Source organism: Chiloscyllium plagiosum, unplaced genomic scaffold (assembly GCF_037043375.1).
Source record: "Chiloscyllium plagiosum isolate Xiang-an unplaced genomic scaffold, Cpla_swu_hap1 HiC_scaffold_2, whole genome shotgun sequence".
Taxonomy (NCBI): domain Eukaryota; kingdom Metazoa; phylum Chordata; class Chondrichthyes; order Orectolobiformes; family Hemiscylliidae; genus Chiloscyllium; species Chiloscyllium plagiosum.
In genome coordinates, this window is record NW_028270140.1 from 145,311,734 (window position 1) to 145,333,630 (window position 21,897).

General features: G+C 46.1%; 1 protein-coding gene across 5 annotated transcripts in view; it reads right to left on the reverse strand.

Annotated features, from left to right (window-relative positions):
• palld (palladin, cytoskeletal associated protein) overlaps positions 1-21,897 on the reverse strand; it is a 570,384-nt gene that overhangs the window by 87,931 nt on the left and 460,556 nt on the right. The window contains exon 1 of one of the 5 annotated variants that reach the window (XM_087974132.1): positions 9,317-9,507. The exons of the other annotated variants lie outside the window; for them this stretch is intronic. The gene's annotated coding sequence lies outside the window, so the exon portion shown is untranslated. Of the gene's footprint in view, positions 1-9,316; positions 9,508-21,897 lie in introns of those variants that run through there. 5 annotated transcript variants of the gene reach the window in all.

Here is a 21,897-nt window from a genome sequence, read left to right on the forward strand (position 1 = left end):
CACAACATATGGCTCTTCTAAATTCATCCATCGTAATTTACATGGCAATCGATCATGAGTAATTAGATCCAGCAGACAATACACTTCAAACCTCAGTATGTGTCCATCTGTACCAGGCTGCAGTGTTATCAGCACACATGCAGCTCTATTTTCCCACTTCTCAGAGGCCGCATTCAGAAAACACGAACAGACCAAAACTATTTCCCTGATGCTGGGACTTCAGAATTAGCAGGAACATCCTTACAGTTGGAGCTGAGTTGTTCAGGAATGTTGCCAGCAAGTGCTCCTCTTATAAAGGTTGCTTCTTTCCTGTGGAGTCAGGGTTAAACCTACATGAACCATCTGGGATCCATGGGTACATTCACTGCTGCCAATTCGGGAGGAAATATGTCCCGACTATGTCATCAGCGAGAAAGAGGTTCAATCTCAATAAACAATAACGGTTCATTGCATTTTATGTACACTGAACATGGAATAGTACACCACAGAAACAGACCCTTTCTAAACTAATAATATCTGCCTGTGGATAGTTCGCATCCATCTCCGCCTGTTCATGTTTCTATCTAAATGCCTCTTAAACATTGCTAGCATATAAGATCATAAGATATAGGAGCAGAAATGAGGCCATTCAGCCCATCAAACTGCTCCATCATTCAATCATGGCTGATAAATTTCTCAACCCCATTCTCCCGCTTTCTCCCCGTCACCCTTGATCCTCTTGATACTCAAGAATCTATTTATCTCCGTATTAAATACCTCAATGGCCTGGCCTCCACAGCCTTCTGTGGCATTGAATTCCATAGACTCACCACTCTCTGGCTGAAGAAGTGTCTCCTTATCTCCATTCTAAAGGGTCTTCTCTTTACTCTAAGGCTGTGCCCTTGGGTCCTAGTCTCTCCTACCAATGGAAACATCTTCCCAATGTCCACTCTGTCCAGGTATTCAGTATTCTGCATGTTTCAATTAGATACCCCCACCAGCCTTCTAAACTCCAAAGTCCTCAAACATTTCTCAAATGTTAAGCCTTTCATCCCTGGGATCATTCCCATGAACCTCCTCTGGACCCACTCCAGGGTAAATACATCCTGCCTGAGGTATGGGGCCCAAAATTGCTCACAGTATTCTAAATGTAGTCTGACCAGAGCCTTGTAAACCCTCAGATGTACATCCTTGCTTTTATATTCTAATCCTCTCGAGAAGAATGACAGCATTGTATTTGCTTTCCTAACTACCAACTCAACCTGCAAGTTTACCTTGAGAGAATCCTGGACTAGAACTCGCAGGTTCCTGTGCACTTCAGATTTCTGAATTTTTTCCTCATTGAGAAAATAATCCATGCCTCTATTCTTCCTACCAAAGTGCATGACCTCACACTTTCCCCGTTGTACTCCAGCTGCACTTCTTTGCCCACTCTCCTAACCTGTCCAAATCCTTCTGCATTAGAGTGGTGCTGGAAAAGCACAGCAGGTCAGGCAGCATTCGAGGAGCAGGAAAACCAACATTTCGGCCCCCTTTTGCCTGAAACGTCGATTCTCCAGCTCCTCAGATGCTGCCTGACCTGCTGTGCTTTTCCAGCACCACTCTAATCTTGACTCTAATCTCCAGTCCTCACTTTTGCCTAAATCTGTTTGCAGCCTCTCCGCCTCCTCAATCCTACCTGTCCCTCCACCTATCTTTGTATCATCTGCAAACTTAGCCAGAATGCCCTCAGTTCCTTTATCTAGATCGTTAATGTATAAAGTGAAAAATTGTGGTCCCAACGCTGAGCCTTGTGGAACACCACTTGTCACTAACTGCCACCCTGACAAAGACCCTTTTATCCCCACTCTCTGCTTTCTGCCAGACAGCCAAGCTTCTATTCATGCTCACACCTCGCCTCTAACACCATGGGCCCTTACCCTACTCAGTAGCCTCCTGTGTGGCACCTTGTCACAGGCCTTCTGGAAGTCCAAGTAGATAACATCCATTGGCTCTCCTTGGACTAACCTGCTCAATACCTCCTCAAAGAATTCTGACAGATTTGGCAGGCATGATCTCCCCTTGATGAAATTATGCTGACTTTGCACTATTTTATCATACATTTCCAAGTAGTTCAGAAATCTCATCCTTCACAATGGACTCCAAAATCTGAACAAAGACCAGGGTTAGGATAATGGGCCTATGATTTCCCATCTTTTGCCTCACTCCCTTCTTACACAGTGGGGTTATATTAGCAATTTTCCAGTCTTCTGGGACCCCCCCTGACTCCAGTGATTACTGAAAGATCACCACTAAAGCCTCCACTATCTCTTCAGCTACCTCCTTCAGAACTCTGGGGTGTAGCCCATCTGATCCAAGTGATTTATCTGCCTTTAGACCTTTCAATTTTTCTAGCACCTTCTCCTTGGTGATGATGGCCATCATACTCACCTGTGCACCTCCCCCTCACTGACTCTCTTGAATATTAAACGTGTCATTTCTGCTTCGACCACCTTCCCAGGCAACGTGTTTCTGGCACTTACCACTGTCTGTGCAAAATATTTGCCTCGCACATCTCCTTTAACTTTCCCTCTCTCACCTTAAATCTATGCCCTCTATTTGACATCTCCACCCTGGGAAAAAGCCGTTGGCAATGAACCTTATCCATGTCTCTCAAAATCTTACATACTTCTATCAGGTCACCCTTCAGCCTCTGACACTTTAGCAAAGAACAATCCAAGTTGTCTAGTCTCTCACTGAAGCTACTATACTTCAATCAAGGCAACATTCTGCTAAATCTCTGCTCCAAAGCGTACATGTCCTTCCCATAGTGCAACGATCAGAACTGGACACAGCACTCCAAATGTGGCTTGACCAGAGTCTTATGCAGCTGCAACATGACTTGTCCATTTTTATACTCAGTGCTCTGGCTGATGAATGTCAGCATGCCTTATGCCTTCGTTATCACCTTATCCACTTGTGTTGCTGCTTTCAAGGAGCTATGGACTTGGACCCCGAGATCCCTTTATATATCAGTGCTCCTAAGGGTCCTGCTATTTACCATACACTTTTATCTTGCATTTGACCTCGCAGAATGTCACTTTAGACTCATCTGGATTAAACTCCATTTGCCAATCTCTGCCTATTCTTCCACCTGATCTATATCCTGCTATATCCTTCGATAACTTACCTCACCATCCACAACCCCACTAATTTTTGTATCATCTATAAAGTACATTTTCATCCAAATCATTGACATGTAATACAAACAACAGAGGTCCCAGCACTGACCTGGAGGAACATCACTGGTTACAGACCTCCAGTCAGAAAAACACCCCTCCTCAACTACTCTCTGTCTTCTATAACCAAGCCAATTTTAATCTAGTTAAAAATCACACAACACCAAGTTATAGTCCAACAGGTTTAATTGGAAGCACAGTAGTTTTCGGAGCATCGCTCCTTCATCAGGTGATAGTGGAGGGCTCAATCATAACACACAGAATTTATATCTGTGTGTTAGGATTGAGCCCTCCACTATTACCTGATGAAGGAGCGACGCTCCAAAAGCTAGTGTGCTTCCAATTAAACCTGTTGGACTATAACCTGGTGTTGTGTGATTTTTAACTTTGTACACCCCAGTCCAACATCGGCATCTCCAAATCAATTCTAATCTAATTTACCAACTCACCATGGATCCCATGTGACTTAAACTTCTGGACCAGTCTACCATGAGAGACCTGGTCAAATGCTTTAGTAAAGTCCATGTAGACAACATCCACTACCTTACCCTCATCAATCATCTTCATCAATTCCTCAAAATACATAACCAAATTTGTCAGACAAGACCCCGCCGCTCCACAAAATCATGCTGACTGTCCCTAATAAGTCTGTTCTTCTTCAAATGTAAATAATTCCTATCCCTTATAATCTTCTCCAATAAGTTCACTATCACTAACATAAGGCTCACCGGCCTATAATTTCCTGGATTATCACTGTTGCCATTCTTAAACAAAGGAACAACAATGACTGTTCTCCAAACTTTTGGGACCTATCGCTAAAGAGGAGACAAAGATCTCTGTCAAGGCCCCAGCAATATCCTCCTTTGCTTCCGTCAGTATCCTGGGATGGATCCCATCAGGCCCTGAGAATTTATCTCCCTCAATGTGTTTCCAGATATTCAACATCACCTCCTTCTTAATATCAACATACACTTTCCTAATCCTACCATCATCCACGTCCTTCCCCTTGGTTAATACTGTTGGGAAGTACTCAATAAGGATCTCACCCACTTACTCTGGTTCCACACATAAATTCCCTCCTTTGTCTTTGAGTGAACCTATTCTTTCCTGAGCTATCCTTGTGCTCCTAATATATGTATAAAATGCTTTGCAATTTTTCTTAATCTTACTTGTCAAGGACATTTCCTGGCAGCTTCTCACTCCCTTAATTTTTACAAAGTTATTTTCTGCTTCCTTTTTGTTTCTTAAGAGCCTTGTTTGATTTCTGTTTTTGAAACCTTACATATGCTTCCTTTTGCTTTTTCACTAAGCTTACAACAGCTCTCGTCATCCAAGAATCTTGCCATCCTTATCTTTCGTCTGCATAGGTACATGCTGGTCGTGAACCCTGGTCAACCAGCTTTTAAAAGACCTGCACAAGTCAGATGTTGGCTTATCTTCAAACAGCTGTCCCCAGTCCAAATTCTCCTGTTCCTGCCTAATACTGTTGAGTTCAGTCGTCTCCCAGTTAAGCCCTTTCACATGAGGACCAGCCTTACCCTTTTCCATAGCGATTTTAAAACTTACAGAGTTATGATCACTGCTCCCAAAGTGCTTCTCCACTGAAACTTTGACAAGTTGGCCAGGCTCAATACGAGGTCTAAAACGCCCCTTCCCTAATTGGAGTATCTTCATATTGTTTCAAGAATCTCTTCTGGATGCACCTAACAAATTCTGCCCTGGCACTATTGGAGTCCCAGTCAACACAGGGGAAATTTAAATTACCCACGGCAACAATCCTGTTGTTTTACATCCTTCTGTGATCTGGTGACATATTGGTTCCTTTGTCTCCCACTGGCTATTGAGTGGCCTATTGAACAACCCCATCATAGTGATTGCACCTTTCTTATTCCTAAATTGTACCCATATGACCTTGCTGGAAGAGCCCTCCAAGATGAACTCTCTTAGTATAGCTGTGACATTCTCCCTGACCAGTAATGCAACTCCCCCATCCCTTTTACACCCCCTCTATCTCACCTGAAACACCTAAATGCTGGAATGTTCAGCTGCCAGTCCTTCCTTCTCTCAACCAGGCTCCGGTACAAGATCATAGTTCCATGTACTAATCTAGGGTGTAGGCTCCTCTGCCTTATCTACTATACACATTGCATCAAAGTAAATACACATCAGATCGCCAGCCCCACTGTGCTTATTAATCTGGCCCTGCCTGTTCTTCCTAATAGTTGATTACTTGATTTACCTCTCTCTTCTCTTTATATACAAGACATGCTGACCTACTACCCAGCTGCCTGTCCGTACTAAACCCTCCTGAATGGTATTAATAAACTTCCTTACCAGGATATTGGTGCCTCTCCAATTTAGATGCCACATGTCTTTCTTGTACACATCCCACCTGCCCCGGAAGAGATCCCATTGATCCAGATATTGAAAGCTCTCCCTCCTACACCAGCCATTTTGCCATGGATTAAACTGCATTATCTTCTTGTTTCTAGCCTCACTGGCGCATAGCACAGGGAATAATCCTGAGATTATAACCCTGGAGACCCTTCAGTTCAACAATCTACTGATGCACTATATCCTTTTGCAGGACTTCATGTCAAATGCCTACGTCATTTGTACCAAAATGGACCTCTGGCTGCTCCCCCTCCCTCTTCAGAATATGTCGTGCCCTCTCAAAGACATCCTTGATCCTGGCACAAGGGAGACAACACACCATCCTGGAGTCTCGTTCCTGGCCATTGAAATGGTGAAGTGCCCCTGGCTATAGAGTCGCCCATCACTACTCTTTGCCTACACCTTGACCCTCCCTGCTGTACAACAGTGCCAAAGATAGTGCCACTGATCTGGGTGCCATCCTCCCATGACAGTGCCCCCTTCTCCCACCCCAGCGGTATCCACACAGGATATCTGTTTGAGAGGGGAATGGTGACCGGGCATCCCGGAGGTCTTCTCTGTCGGAGTAGCCCTTCCTGGTGGTGTGACCAGCTCACTGGATGTGCTACCCATGCCATTCTCAGTCTGACGGATGCTCCATAGTGAGTCCACTCGCCCTCCAGGAGCTCCATATAGAAAATAAGGAGCTGCAACTAACCACCCTTCCTGCATATGTGGCCACCATGGAGACTGGAAGTGTCACCGATTTCCTACACTTTATCGAAGGAGTATTCTATAGGGCCGAGCTCTCCTGCCGTTTTGAACTACAGACAATAATCTAGGAGCCAATTATACAACCTTAACCACTATTCACCAAAAATCAGGTTTTTCTCTCGCACTCTGTATTCCTAACAAACTATAATGACAAAAGTAAGTACTTTATACTCTATCTCACTCCTGACGCTGCCCACGCAGTCTCTAGACCCAGTACTTGGGCAACAGCAGAAGGGTGGCATTGGTTGAAAGTAAGAGATAGAAGTCTAAATGAAGAGTTGAGAGAAGATTCCTTTACACCGACAAGAGTGGGAATCTGGTACCCACTGCCTGAAATGGTGGTTGAGTCAGAAACTCTTGTGACATTTAAACAGTACTTGGATGTACACTTGAATTGCCTTTGCCTTCAGGGCTGTGGGCCAAAAGCCAGAAATTGGGATCAGTGTAGTCAGATTGCTGTGGTCTGGCACAGACACAATGGATCAAATAGTCTCTTTTGGTGCTGTAAAGGTTTATGAGTCTATGACTATATGAGTTTTTGGTCACCAGTCCTAATGCCTCCTTCCTTAGTACTGCATCCATTTACGAATTATGTACGTGTGACAGTCTGATGAGCAACCAAAACAGTGCTACATAAATGCAGGTGATGGGAGGATGCAGCGAATGGCAGTGGCGTGGCGGTAATGGGGTGGGGTTCATTACCTGCCACAGTAGCTGGGTGGAGTTTGACTTCAGTGAATCAACATGGGACTGAAACGTAGTCTTAGAAATGGTGACCACTGATTGTTGACGGAAAACCCATCTGGTTCAGTCGGGAAGGAAACCTGCCATCCCAGGATCCTGGGATTGTATTCAGTAGAGTTCAGAAGGTTGAGGGCTTAGAAAGGATGGACGCTGGGTAATTGTTTCCCTCAGGCAGAGATACTAGGACCCATGGGTACAGCCTTAGAATTAGAGGGGGACAATTTAGGATGGAAATGAGGAGACATTTCTTCAGCCAGAGAGTGGTGGGCCTGTGGAATTCACTACCATGGAGCGTAGTGCAGGCCGGGATGTTAAATGTTTTCAAGGCAGAGATTGATAAATTCTTAATCTTGCAAGGAGATTGCGGATAAGTGGCGCTGAAATTCCCAGCAGCCATGATTGAATGGCGGAGTGGAATCGAGGGGCCGAATGGCCTTATGTCCACTCCTATTTCTTATGGTCTTATGGTCTTAACTGCTGTACATGTGACTCCAGGCCTACAGCGAGATTGAGAGGAGCTGTTGACAAGCTCTGACAGGGCAGCTTCAGTTAAAGGCTTTGATTTATTTATTGTCACATGTATCTTGTTACAAAATACAGTGACAAGTATTGTATGGTGTCCCCCCACTCTCCGGTTCCTGAGAAACAGAAACCAAAACTTAGAGGATAAAGGCAGATACGTTAAGAAATAAGCAAGTGTCCAACTTTACGTATGTGGTGGTAAAGCCTCATCCTGTTAGCTGGAGGAACGTTGCTCTGTCAACCAACGATATAAAGGTATACTTATACCCCAAGGTCACATTGAGATTAGTAGTTTGCACTTCACCTGGCAAATGGCAAAGTGGTAATGAATCTATTAATGACCCTTGTGCCTCTCCGCTAGCTGCATATTTTGTTTCTTGATCCATTCACAAACACAGAAAATAGGATCAAGATATTCAGCCCTTTGAGCCTTATCCACCATTCGATCTGATCATAGCTGACTATCCAACTCAGCCCTCTGTTCCTGCTTTCTCCCCATACCCTTGATCCCTTTAACTCCCTCTTGAAATGTTTTGGCCTCACCCACTTTCTGTGGCAGAGAATTCCCAAGGCTCTTCACTCTCTGGGTGAGGAAGTTGCTCCTCATTTCGTCTCTTGCATCTCATTGACCTTGGACAAGATAACGTCACCTTTAACTCAGGAGGCTCACACAGATGGGTTCACATCTCACCAATGGCAACTGATGGAGGTTAAAGTCAACTAAAATGTTTGGGGCAGAAAGCTAGCCATCCGGTTCGCTAATGCCTTTTCGAGAAGGAGATCTGTCATTCTTACCCAGTATGGCCTGTAAGTGACTCCAGACTCACAGCAATGTGGTTGACTTTCAATTGCCCCCTGAAAAGACCCAGCAAGACACTCAGGTTCAAGGGCAACTAGGGATGGCAAACAAATTCTGGCACTTACAATGAATTCCTGGTCCCTTGAACAAACAAATAAATAAAGGTCAGCCCGTTTGAAAAGTGAGTCCCTCAATATGTTCTTTCTGCTTCCCTGTCCTCTCAAAAGCCTGTACTGTGCTTTCAGACTGACACAGGATTGGAGAGTGACTTATTAGGAGCACAGTTCTGTGCTGTGAGGATTGGGGGTGCGGAGATGCATTGAGTTGGGGCATCGTGAGGAGTGTTATGGAGTCATAGAGACGGGCAGCGCAGAAACAGACCCTCCAGTCCAACTTGTCCATGCCAACCAGATATCCTAAATTAATCTAGTCCCCTTTGCCAGCATTTGGCCCACTTCCCTCAAAACACTTCCTATTCACAAACCCATCCAGATGTTAGAAATGAGTCCGACGATCGAGCAGGGAACAGAAGACCGCTCGGAAAAACAGTAAAAACAAACCTTCCATCGCAAATTTTAGTCAAACTGCAATCAAAATAAAGCAGTGGTTTTACTTTAAATTTAATTCCGTGAGGAAAAGAGCAGATTCTTCCTTTTTTATTAAAACGTAGCTGGAATGCACCCAATTCACCTCCTGCTCCAGTTAGGAAAACTTATTCCGAATAGTTTCCATATGTGGAGAGCTCACTGAGTGGATACCCTTAGCGGTACTTGCAACTTATGCAACCTCTTCTTATAATTGCTAATTTAAAACTGCCAACGTTGTGTCTCTCCTGAGTGAACTCGCAATTTGTGTGCCTCAGATCCTCAGATATCTAAATATGCAATCTTCGATATTACTCACATACCGTGCAAATGTTCCCGACTCCAAAAATGCAGGAGGGAGACTTCCATTCTGCGTTTAAAAGCAGCTTCGAAAGCAAGCTAACTTCTGTCTGTCGTTTCTTGTATCTTTATTTCTACCTCTCGAGAACGTTCCTGAGCTGCAAAGTTCCCGCTCTACCCTCAAGGGTTGGGGAGGGAATGAACAGAGGGGTAAAAGGCTGGATGCAAAACACACACTTTCTAAAAATAAATTGCCACCATTTTTGGAAATACAACTCTTTTCTCTTCTCTCTCAAAACATTTCCACTCAAATGATGAATAGCATTCTGACAACATCACAGCCCTGAAAGACTTGACCCCGCTGTGGTAAATATAACTGAGCTCATTCTTCTCCTCCACTGCCTTGTCGTTAATGTAAATAAAACCAGAGGGAATACTGGCTAAAATCCATTCAGCCTGACATCACCCCCCCCTCCTTAAATGGAAAGCTTTTGACAGAGGTGACCATTACTCAAGGGATTTCTTTCTGAATGAGGCAACCTTGTAGAAAGCTGAAGGTTTGCAGGCCATGCTGAATAGTACAGGGCAGCTCCAAAGCAACCAGCGTTATACGGGCCAAAGTGGGGGGAGGAAGAGGAGGGTGGGACGGGGCAGGAAGGGTGAGAGGATGGGGAGAAAGGAGCTTTGGGGGCAGGAGGAGAGAGGATGGGTAAGGGGTGGAGGGGAGGGAGGGGGATGAGCGGAGAGCAAGGAGGGAGGTGGGAAAGGGGACAGAGGGGAGTGGGAAAAGGGTAGGGGAAGGGGGCAGGAAGGGGGTGGTGGGGTGGGATGAGGAGGAGGAAGGAGTAAGATGGGGGATTGAGGGGGAGGGGAAGTGGGGAAGGGGATAGTGGGGAGGGAGGGGGTAGTGGAGAGAGATGATGGAGGAGGAAGGAGTAAGATGGGAAATTGAGGGGGTGGGGAAGTGGGAAAGGGAATAGTGGGAAGTGGGAAAAGGGTATGGGGAGGGGGGAGGGATGAGGGGGGAGGAAGGAGTAAGATGGGGAATTGAGGGGGGGAAGTGGGAAAGGGGATAGTGGGGAGTGGGAAAAGGGTAGGCGGAGGGGGAGGGAGGAGGCGGTGGGGAGGGATGAGGAGGAGGAAGGAGTAAGATGGGGGATTGAGGGGGAGGGGAAGTGGGGAAGGGGATAGTGGGGAGGGAGGGGGTAGTGGAGAGAGATGATGGAGGAGGAAGGAGTAAGATGGGAAATTGAGGGGGTGGGGAAGTGGGAAAGGGAATAGTGGGAAGTGGGAAAAGGGTATGGGGAGGGGGGAGGGATGAGGGGGGAGGAAGGAGTAAGATGGGGAATTGAGGGGGGGAAGTGGGAAAGGGGATAGTGGGGAGTGGGAAAAGGGTAGGGGGAGAGGGGAGGGAGGGGGTGGTGGGGAGGGATGAAGGGGGAGGAAGGAGTAAGATGGGGAATTGAGGGGGTGGGGAAGTGGGAAAGGGGATAGAGGGAGGGAGGGGGTGGTGGGGAGGGATGAGGGGGGAGGAAGCAGTAAGATGGGGAATTGACGGGGTGGGGAAGTGGGAAAGGGGATAGAGGGGAGCGGGAAAAAGGTAGGGGAAGTGGGAGGGATGAGGGAGGGCGTAGTGGGGAGGGATGACGGGGAGGAAGGAGCAAGATGGGGGATTGAGGGGGAGGGGAAGTGGGAGAGGGGACAGAGGGGTGTGGGAAAAGGATAGATGAAGTGGGGGGAGAGGAGGGAGGGGAGTGGAGAGGGACAGAGAAGGGAGAGGGAAAGATGAGGGGAAGGGGGAAGGGGAAGGAGGGGAGGTGAGGGCAAGCCCTTGATGGCGGGGCCCTAAGACATGTGGTTTCCCCACACTGGTTGGTGTTCCTATTTGCTAGTGTCTCTGGGCCCAACTTGGAACACACTAGTTTGGATTGGAAAATGATTATCTATTGGCTTGAACCGCCTCCTCCAACAGCCCCTCCCCCCAACCGCCAACCCAATTCCCAATCCTCACCACCCCCCCTCCCTCCAAGGGGCTTTAAGCCCCTCTTTGACTGAGACGTTGTGGTCAGCACTCTCGCCTCAGAGTCATAGGGTTCCAGGTTCAAGTCCCAGTCCAGGGCCTGAGCATGAAACCAGGGCTGTCACTGCAGCACAGTACCGAGGGTAGTGCTGCACTGTCAGAGGTGTGGCCTTTCAGATCAGAGACGTTAAGCAGTGCCTTTTGGGGCCACTGCAAAAGGTCCCATGACGTTGCCGGACTGCAGCAGTTCAAGAAGGCAGCTCACCACCACCTCCTCAAGGGGAATCTAGGGACGGGCAGTAAATGTTGGCCCAGTCAGCCACACCCATGTGCGACAAATGAATTAAAAGAATGATTCCAGAATGCCCAGGGGAGATCCTAGTGCCTTTGACTTAATTGATATCAGAAAGGGTGATGGTCTGATTGACTGTGGAAGCTTGCTAGGCAAAAACAAGGACTGCAGATGCTGGAGACCAGAGTCTAGATTAGAGTGGTGCTGGAAACGCACAGCAGGTCAGGCAGCATCCGAAGAGCAAGAAAATCGACATTTCGGGCAAAAGCCCTTCATCAGGAATGAGGGGCTTTTGCCCGAAACGTCGATTTTCCTGCTCCTCGGATGCTGCCTGACCTGCTGTGCTTTTCTAGCACCACTCTAATCTAGACACAGCGGAAACAGTTCAGGGAAGATTCATCAAGCTGTTACATGGTATGAAATAGCACCCTTATCATTGACATTGAGCAATTTCAGCCCAAGGTTATTAAGAACTTAGGAAAATGAGAGGTGATCTTATTGAAATATATAGGATTCTGAGTGGATGGGACTGGATACAGGGGAGAAATTTCCTGTTGGACGGGGAATTAGAACGAGACAGAACAGTTTAAAATTAGGGATCTCTGGTTGGAGATAAGGAGGAATTTCTTCCACCAAAGGAACATTAATCTTTGGAATTTTCTCCAGCAAGCAGTGGAATATATTTGAATATATTCAATTGGCCAGAATTTTAATGGACAAGAGAGTCAAGGATTTTGGGGTCAGGCAGGTGTGTGGAGTTGAGGGAACAGTCAGATTAGCCAACACCAATGGCAGAGCAGGCATGATGGGCTGAATGGCCTACTCCTGCTCCTATTTCTCTTGTTCTTATTTTATAAAGTCACCAATCCCTTGGGAAACCGTGTGACCACGATTAGAGAAAAAAGATGGACCCCAACTTGAAACAGCTGAGGTTTTAGGGAAGCATTCCTTGTCTTTCCCTTTCCCGTTTTAAACATTGATAGGAAAGGGTTAAGAAAACGAGGCTGACATGTCTTTTATGGAAAATCCCACCATCATTTTCTGAATGTGTTCAGTTGCTTGACCAGGTTACCAGTTTGTGGTGAGGTTTGTTGTGGAATTCCATGATGGCATTGCGCCACCAGAGACCACTTCAGTCAAAATGAGCTTTGGTGGAAAAAATGTTACCAGTGTAACTAGCCATATTTAAAAAAAAGACTGATTATGTATGCAAAGGTGCAAGCACTGGAAAGGGATTTAGAGAATTGAAAGCTTGGGAATATAGTGGTTAGGTTACTGAGTCACTATCATATAGCACAGAAGGACCTCATTTGACCATTTTATCTTTCAAGGAGGTTGCCAAGATCATGGAGAGATTTGAACACAAGTATGAGCATTTTCAGGGTGGTTTCCATTTTTCTTTCATGGGGTGTGGATGTCATTGGTCAGATTAGTAGGTGTTGCTCATCCCTAATCACCCTTGGGCAGAGACTGCTCAGCCACTTTGTAGGGCTAACCACACTGATGTAGGTCTGGAGTCACACATAGGCCAGACCAGATAAGGACAATTGACTTCTACCCAAGGATGGTAGTGGCCTAGTGGTAATATCTCTGGACTAGTAATCCATAACCCCAGGATATCGTTCTAGTGAACTGTGTTTGAATCCCACCACAGCTGAGGGAGGAGACTTGAACATAATGAAAATCTGGAAATAGAAGCTAACCTCCCGGCAACCATTGTTGGACAAACCCATTGGGTTCACTAATGCCCTTCAAGGAAGGAGCTCTGGCCTGTACCTGACTCCAGAGCCACAGCAATGTGGTTGACCCTCTTAACTGGGCAATTAGGGGTAGGCAATAAATGCTGGCCTTGCCAGTGTCTCCTATATCCCATGGACTAACAAAAAAAAAGCATGTTAATAAACCAGATTTTCTATAATTTTTAAATGAAAAATGATAGTTGGCATGCTTTCCAGCTTTCAAATTCCATATTTATTAATTAAATTTAGATTCCACCAGCTGCAATAGTGGGATTTGAACTCATGACCCCAGCCTAGAATTACATACATAGTGAGCAATGCCATTGAGTGAGCATCCCTCCCTGCAATGGGAACCAATGCGAGTTAACTGGTACCGGGATGCAGGGGTGGGGTGGGGACAATTTGGTCTGAGCAGTGAAGCAGTGGAACATTGAATAGTTGGATGTAGTGAGAAGCGTGGATGAAGGTTTCGATAGAGGTGGCCTTTTCGGTGGTTTAGAAGTTGACAGAGAGTCAACCAGGGACTGGGAGGTTGTAAAGAGTCTGGTTCAGCCTTGAGAGGGAGAGAAAGACAGAGAGAGAGAGACAGAGAGAGAGAGAGAGAGAGAGAGAGAGAGGGTGTGTGAGTGACAGAGAGAGAGGGAGAGAAAGAGAGAGAATAAGTGTGAGTGAGAGAGAGTGCATGTGAGACAGACAGAGAGAGAGAGAGAGAGAGAGAGAGATGGAATCAGTGCTCAGGGAACCCTGCCACCATAATCAAAATAACGCCAACTTTGCCAAAATAAGTATTTTTTCCTTAATTGATAAATATTGAATGTTCCTGACAAATCGGCAATAATTGGAGAGTTACGAGGACGGAACAGATGTGGAACTTGTAAAACATCCAACTTGTGCAATCTGACAATGAATCTACAAAACTACAATAAATCAGACATTGGAGAACATTTTTCATCCAAGAAACAAAGCTAGGAAATATGATTGATGATACTCTTGTGCGAGTGGAGAGGGTTTCTCTTCAAAATAACACCTGCTTTGATATAATGTAGAGGAAACCAAGCATTCCACCAAGCAGGATTCATACCCTGCAAGAATATCTGTACCTGTAACAGCAAAGGCTTTGTCAAATAGTATTACCATCTCCAAGTCCCACACCATCAACATCCTGTGAAGTGGGGTTATCATTGTTCAGAAACTGAATTGGACTCATCATAAAAACACAGTGGCTACAAGAGCAGGTCAGAGGTTAGGAATCCTGCAGTGAGGAACTCACCTCCTGACACCCCAAACCCAAAGGTCATAAGTCAGGAGTGTGATGGAACACTCCCCACTTGCCTGGATGGGTGCAGCTCCAACAACGCCCAAAAAGCTTGACACCATCCAGGACAAAGCAACCCGCTTGACTGGCACCATATCCACAAACATCCACTCCCTCCACCACCGACGCACAGAACAGCAGTGTGTATCATTCACAATCATTGAAACGATCGTAACCATCCCACTTCACTTTATTATGTAAAGGGCAACATGTTTTTTTTGCAGCAAGAGTGAGAAAGGAATGAACTAGAAGGTAAAGAAATGGCCCATCCCGCTCCCTAACAGAACACTGCACCGAGTTCTAGACACCAACCCTTTTCTCATCTCAGCATAGAGCAGGAGGCCAGAGATGAAGAGTAGAGCGCTTTAGAAACTTTAAACTGAGATGAGAAAGTCCAGACTGTACTTAAATATATTGGCCACCTGTTTTTGGTATTATACACTGTCCTCCCACTATCCATTCAGATTTGATCTCCTGCATTTTAAATGGAGTTGATATCACTGAATGTCAGAAAAAGTCCTGACATCTGTGCATTTATTTAGCATTTTAATGCAAACACATGAAATAGGATCAGAATAGGCAGCTCATCCCCTCGAGCCTGCTACACCATTTAATGAGATCACAGTTCATTTATTTGAGTTCCACATTTTTTTCCCAATTCCACATTCCCATTGACCTTTGACCCTTCTGTCTGATAAAAAACGATCTACCTTTGCCTTAAAAAATATTCAATGCCTTTTAAGACGAGGGGTTCCAAAAGTTTCACAATTGTCAGAGAAAATTGCACCCCTCATCTCTGTCCTGAAAGAGTGAGTCCTCATTTTAAGATATACTAACCGACCTACAAGAGGTAACATCCTTACCACATCCTCCCAGTCAAGACCATTCAGGACCTTATACACTTCAATCAAATCACCTCTCCCCCTTCTAAACTCCAGTGAATAGGAGCAAGCCTGCCCAAACTATCTTCACAATAAAACCTGCTCATTCCAGGTGTCAACCTAGTAAACCTCCTCCTTACCGCCTCTGATTCATGAATATCATTTCTTAAATAAGGAGATCAAAGCTGAGCACAGTTTTGAGATGTGGTCTCATCAATTCTCTGGATAACTGCAGCATTGCCTCCTTGTTTTGACGTTCACTTCTTGTAATCAAGGATAGTTTCGCATGACCTTTCTTAATCACTTGCTATACCTACATACTAACTTCTTGGGTCTCCTACTCTAGAACACCCAGATCCCTCTGCACCTCAGAATTCTGCAGTCGTTCTCCGTTAAATAATACTCGACTTGTCTACTCTTCTGGCCAAAGTGACTGTAATAGAGTAGTCCATGATTGTAATGAATAGTGGGGAAGGCTTGATGGATTGAATAGTTTAGTTATTTTCCTATGTTCCTAATCTGCCAAGGTCTCACACAGGGCAGATGTCCTAACTTCGAATTAACGGGTTGGATGTTTGAGCCATTGTCAAATGTTTTCAGGACATTAAATAAGAGACAGGAAGTACTTTCGTGGTTCACTTGGCCAATCATTTTAGGACTGACCAAAAGGTCTTCAAAGCGAACTTTACCAATGACTTTCACAGCGGCTGACTGACTTTGCTGAGTATTTTGAAAATATTCTTGGTTTTCTGGTCAGATTTGCAATGTGAAGGCATTTGGTATGCTTTCCTTTATTAGTCAGAGTATTGAGTACAGGAGTTGGGAGGTCATGTTGTCGCTGTACATGGTTAGGTGACTTTTGGAATACTGTGTGCAATTCTGGTCTCCTTCCTATCAGAAGAATGTTGTGAAACTTAAAAGGGTTCAGAAAAGATTTACAAGGATGTTGCCAGGGTTGGAGGGTTTGAGCTACAGGGAGAGGCTGAACAGGCTGGGGCTGTTTTCCCTGGAGCGTCGGAGGCTGAGGGGTGACCTTATAGAGGTTTATAAAACCATGAGGGGCATGGATAGGGTAAATAGATAAGGTCTTTTTCCTGGGGTGGGGGAGTCCAGAACTAGAGGGCATAGGTTTAAAGTGAGAGGGGAAAGATTTAAAAGGGACTGAAAGAGCAACGTTTTCACACAGAGGGAGGTGGGTGTATGGAATGAGCTGCCAGAGGAAGTGGTGGAGGCTGGTACAATTACAACATTTAAAAGGCATCTGGATGGGTATATGAATAGGAAGGGTTTAGAGGGATATGGGCCCAAAACTAGCAAATGGGACCAGATTAAGTTAGGATATCAAGTCAGCAAGAACGAAATGGACCAAAGGGTCTGTTTCTGTGCTGTACATCCCTATGACTCTATGTTGACCTGCTGGAGCAGGCTGTGGTGTGATCCACCATGACCTCAGTAGAGAGTAGGCTTGCCCATGTGTTTGACATTTGGGAGTTCAAGTCCCACTCCTCAGATATTCCCCATCTCCTTCTGGAATGTGCCTTTGCAAAAGATGGCTGGAAAGAGATTCAGGGGCTTTTGCCCAAGTTCATCCCAAACAGCTCCGTGTCACCGGCCTTGGTGCTCTACATTCTGTTCCTCGAGACACACACCGTGACAACCATTGACTGCACCTGGAAGATCAGCAACTCAGTGGAAGGCACTCTTTGGTCTGACTTAAACTTGCATGGCCAATTCAGCTAACTTGCACATCTTTGGACTGTGGGAGGAAACCGCAGCACCCGGAGGAAACCCATGCAGACACGGGGAGAATGTGTAAACTCCACACAGACAGCACCTGAAGGTGGAATCGAACCTGGGTCCCTGGCGCTATGAGGCAGCAGTGCTAGCCACTGAGCCACTGTGCTGCCCTTACTCCTTCAAGAAGGAATAAGGTGTAGTTCTAACGGCTAAAGGGATCAAAAGGAATGGGGGAGAAAGGTGGAAGAGGCACTGAGTTGGTTGATCAGCCACGGTCATATTGAATGGGTGAGCAGGTTCAAAGGGCCAAATGGCCTACTCCTACTCCTGTTTTCTGTGCTTCTATGTCTCATCACACTTTGCACCACCCCCCACCATCGCTGTTTAAGGAGGAGCCAGATGATAAAATGGCTGTTGGCAGACATGGAGACTTGGCTGGTGAGTCAGCTCATCATGATGCACACACACACACGTTCACAATGAATGCACCCTTATTGTTGAGAGAGACATCTCTTGGTCATTCTCAAGCTTGGGACAATGGAAACTAAAGGCATGGCCACTAATTGTGGAAGCATTGCAACCGGGAAGGCATTAAGGTACTATAATGGAGGAGGGCTTTAAGGCCGGAGGACTTGATTGAGATGGGAGGGGAGAGGCGCAGGTAAAAGGGAGAATTTTACCAATTGAGACATCGGTGAACCAGGAGGCAAAATAGGTCAGGAGGCACAGGGCTGTTCAGTGAACACTACACAAAGGAAAATATTTCTTTTGCAAACAGGAATGTGGAAACATTTTCAACATTAATAGGATGCCATGCTCATCATAAAGTCAGGTTAATATCCTTAAATTAAGTTCTGCGAGGTAAGAGTATCCAAGGCTATAATGTGAAGGAATGTAATTTTTCACTCGTGCTAAATGAATCATCCAGGTGCAGTTTTCGTAGCCCACAGAAGAGTACTGTATCCAGTTAAGGAGGATTTGAAAATGATTGTTCTCCAAGATTGCAGTCAGTCTGGACATTGGGAAGAGTATTTCTCAGGCTGGTATCCCCTCCTGGGCCTGTATTTGCAAACAACTCACACTTACAGTCATAGAGTCATAGAGATGTACAGCACCAAAACAGACCCTTTCAGTCCAACTTGTCCATGTCGACCAGATATCCCAAACTAATCTAGTCCCACCTGCCAGCATCCAGCCCCTATCCCTCCAAACCCTTCCTATTCATATACCCATCCAGATGTCTTTTAAATGTTGCAATTGTACCAGCCTCCACCACTTCCTCTGGCAGCTCAATCCATACATGCACCACACTCTATATGAAAAAAGTTACCCCTTAGGTCCCTTTTAAATCTTTCCCCTTTCACCTTAAACTTATGCCCTCTAGCTCTGGACTCCCCCGCCCCAGGGAAGAGACTTTGTCTATTTACCCTATTCATGCCTCTTATGATTTTATAAACCTCTAGAAGGTCACCCGTCAGCCTCTGATGCTCCAGCCCCAGCCTATTCAGTGTCTCCATATAGCTGAAACCCTCCAACCCTGGCAACATCCTTGTAAATCTTTTCTGAACCCTTTCAAGTTCCATTCAACTTCATAAAGGGAACTTTTGTCTTTACACACAGGGGTCTAGCTCATAAAGGGATAGTTGGGGCTGGTGTGCAACATGATTTTGGGACGCAAGTGTCTCTGATGGGTAAGGAAACTACCTCCCACTCGCTGATGACTGCATGATGTTGGAGAAAGTGACAGTTCTGAAAGGGTTAATGTTGGAGACTGTATTAAATTCCACCCAACCTGATGCCATTATCCAAGGTTGGGTGTGGAAAGTGGGACAACAGCTCTGGATCTCGGAAGTGACAGGCACGTCATTGGTGTTTCTCAATAAGTTCACGTAAGAATGGTGTTACCCTGCCGACATGGGTCTGCATCCCACCATGGGCAGATGGTGAAGTCTGCGATAATATATCTAATGATCAATATGTAAATGCTGTCAATTTTTAGAAAATCCTAATCTCATTTAGGGGAAGGAAGTTTTTATACTCCATTTGCAGGTCACTCCAGACACACAGCAATGTGGCTGACTCATAACTGTCCTCTGAAATGGACTGATCAGGGACTGAGCTGTTACTAACCACAGAAGGACTGAAAGCAAACACTACTGAGCATTGACAACACACATTGTCCTATCGACCCTGCAGCCTTCTCCTCCCTGATATCCGGGGCGAGGGCCAAAATTGAGAGAGCTGTCTCACAGACTAGTCAAGCACCAGCCTGACACAGTCATACTCATGGAATTATACCTCACAGACATTGCCCCAGGCACCACCATCCCTGGATATGCCCTGGCACACTAGCAGGACACACCTGGTAGAGGTGGCAGCACAGCAGGGGGGGGGGAGGAGAGGAGTTGCCCTGGGAGTCCTAAACATTGATGCTGGATCTCATGAAGTCTCATGTCTTCAGGTTGAACATCAACAAAGAAACCTCCTGCCGTCCATATCAATATGATGAAGCAGAGCACCTTCAAGTTGAACAGCAGTGACGATGGCGAGGACACAGGGTGGGGGTTTTCAATGTCCGTCACCAAGAGTGGCTCAACAGCATTACTACTGATCGAGTTGGACTGGGTCCTCAAGAACATAGCTGCTAGACTGGCTGTGCAGCAGGTGGTGAGGGAACCAACAATATGGAAAGACATATTTGATCACAACCTCACCAAACTGCCAGCTGCAGATGCATCTGTCCATGCCAGTATTGGTAGGAGTGACACCACACCGACATTATGGAGGCAGTCAGGCTTTCACATTGAGAATAACCTCCATCGTGCAGTGTGGCACTATCACCATGCTAAGTGGGACAGACTTCAAACCGATCTAGCACCTTAAGACTGGGCATCCATGAGGCACCGTGGGCCATCAATAGCAGCAGAATTGTACTCCCGTGCAATGTGTAACCTCCTGAGCCGGTATATACCCCACTCAACCATTACCATCAAGCCACGGGATCAATGCAGAGCGCAATGATAGAAAAAACAAATGGGAGGAAGATTGAGGGTACAATCAGAGAAATGGGGTTGAGGAGAGGGCTGAGAGCATGTTTCTTTCGTTATTCTATAATCTGGACAATGAACTCATCCAGGCTCATTCCTGAAGAAGGGCTTATGCCCGAAACGTCGATTCTCCTGCTCCTTGGATGCTGGCTGACCTGCTGCGCATTTCCAGCAACACATTTTTCAGCAATGAACTCATCCAGCCAAGCATTTCCTTCTGTCCCCTCATCAGTCAATGGGATTGCTCCAAGGGGGATATTGGAAGCCTTCTGAAGATTGCATGCTTGGACTGTAGGGAGCACTTGCGAGAAAAAAACAAACATTCTTTAGAATTCCAAATCCTTCTGAAACTCGCCCAGTAGCTTTCACTTCAGATTGGTTTTCTTTTTTTTTTGGAAGTTGCAAGTTAAGGCATCTTATGTGGGAAAGTTAGGCTGACGTTTCATTATAAAGATGGCAGTTGATGGGTAACAGAATGAGAGTATGAAACAATACTGCAGGAAGCAGACATCAGGGCACCAGCTTTCACCCTTGGAGGAGGAGGAGGAGGAACGAGGCGTCACTGAAAAACAGATGAACAGAGAGACACCAGCAATCATCCATTGCTGAGCTTGTCAGGTACTGGGAGCAGAAACTTTCTTTTTAATTAAACTCAGTAAAGGTTCAATGGTAGTGGGGCGTTGCTGCAGACATCAGATTTTCAATGGAGCGTTAAGCCAAGACTATAGCCGGGAAGAAGAAGCAGCCCACTATCTCAAAGAAAATCAGTCAGGTCCTGCCCAGTGCCCTGGCCTTATCCCTCAAACACTCTCATTTAAATACAACATCCATCTCACCGCAGCAGACCACTGCTTGTTGCAGAAATAGAAACATAGAAAACAGGAATAGACGTAGGCCATTCGGCCCTTCAAGCCTGAACCATCATTTGATATGACCATGACTGACCATCCAACTTGGTCTCCTGTTCCTGCTTTCTCCCCCACATCCTTTAGCCCCAAGAATGATATCTAACTCCTTCTGGAGGAGGTGGGCCATTAACGTCTGCCCCAACTCCCCACCACTGTGGAAACCCCTCTGCCCCACTACTTCCTTACCTTGGCATGGAGGCCTCGAGGTATGACCAGCCATGGCTGCCAGCTGCAGTCTGTTCCCATGGCAATGCCACCAGCCCCTCTCCTCCCCCACTCCAATGTCCCACAGAGATGGCCTGACTCCGGCACCATGCATTTTCTTTTTTGGATCATCCATCTCCATTGTACTTCCGTGTTCTCCTACGTGTCTCAGCAACCTCCACTGCCGTTTCATATTGTACTTTCTAGATGCCACTCTTGAGATGGCACAGTGGCACCGTGGTTAGCACTGCTGCCTCACAGCGCCAGGGACCCGGGTTCAATCCCACTCTTGGGCAACTGTCTGTGTGGAATTTGCACACGCTCTGCGTGGGTTTCCTCCGGGTGCTCCGGTTTCCTCCCACAGTCCAAAGATGTGCAGGTTAGGTGGATTGGCCAGGCTCAATTGCCCACAGTGTACAGGGTAGATGGATTAGCTGTGGGAAATGCAGGGTTACAGGGAT